Here is a 1226-nt window from a genome sequence, read left to right as displayed (position 1 = left end):
GGAGGAGGAGGAGAAGGTGAAGGAGGAGGAGAAGGAGGTGGCAGGGGGAGGGGAAGGAAGAACATAAGAGATTCCTATTTGAAGATGCAAAAGACCAAACAAACTGAACAAAGCTTTTTAATGAAGAAAGACTAAGGGTTGTCTTTGGAGTGTTCCTCTAGGGAGGGACAACCTCTTGTATTCCTTTAGTATCTCCTTGAAGTGTTCAGGGAAGCATCCAGACACAGGGGACAGTCTTATCCATCTAGAGTAACTGACAGACGAACAGGTCCCTCTCGACTTTCACAATCCATAGCCTAAACATTCTGAGAAGTAAGAGAGAGCAAAGCCTGGCTCAGCCCACCCCATTGCCTCTGCTAGACTGAAGGACAGGAAATAGAGAAGGAGCCAGTCCTTCCCAGAAAGGGACAGGGATAGCTTTTTAAACTCACCTCTCCCTTCTGAGAGGAGGCTGCTATTCCTTGCAATGTATTTTTGTGCAGCTGAGGATCTGGAGGGTTTCTGACCTGAACAGTGGGCTGGGAGCTGAGTTTGGGAGCTGGAGTTCTGCATAATAGAGTAGGATGAATTTGGAGTTTGGGGACTCTGTAGAAAGAGGAGATGAAGAAACAAGTTGAGTCGGGGAAAGGAAAGTGGGAACCAGTGGAACAGCAGGGATGGAGAGCTGAAAAGCAGGTTCCCTTCTGTCCTACCCTCCACTCTCAAATCCTCAGGAAATTTGCCTACACACCCAAATGCAAATGGAATGTATTCATTTCTAGGGCTGCTGTACAATGTACCACAAACCGAGTGACTTAAAACAACAGACGTTTATTCTCTCACAGTTCTGGAGGCCAGAAGTCCAAAATCAAGGAGTCAGCAGGGCCATGCTCCTTCCAGAGGCTCTAGGGGAGAATCCTTCCCTGCCTCTTCCTAACTTCTGTTGGTCATGTAAATCCTTGAAGTTCCTTGGTTTATAGCCTCAAAACTCCAACTCTGCTTCCATCTTTGCATGGCTGCCCTCTTCTCTGTGTATCTTTGTGTGTCCTCTTGTAAGGACATCAGTCATTGGATGTAGAGCTAACCCTATTCCAGCATGACCTCATCTTAACTTGACTAATTACATGTGCAGAGATCCTGTTTCCAAATGAGGTCACATTCCATGTGGACGTATATTTTCGGGAGGACACTATTCAACTCACTACAGTGTTGTTTATTTTTGTTCTTATGGAAATCAAGTAAGAAGT

This window comes from Mandrillus leucophaeus, unplaced genomic scaffold, assembly GCF_000951045.1.
Source record: "Mandrillus leucophaeus isolate KB7577 unplaced genomic scaffold, Mleu.le_1.0 Scaffold4, whole genome shotgun sequence".
Taxonomy (NCBI): domain Eukaryota; kingdom Metazoa; phylum Chordata; class Mammalia; order Primates; family Cercopithecidae; genus Mandrillus; species Mandrillus leucophaeus.
The sequence above is the reverse complement of the archived record's forward strand: the minus strand, read 5'-3'. Positions refer to the sequence as shown.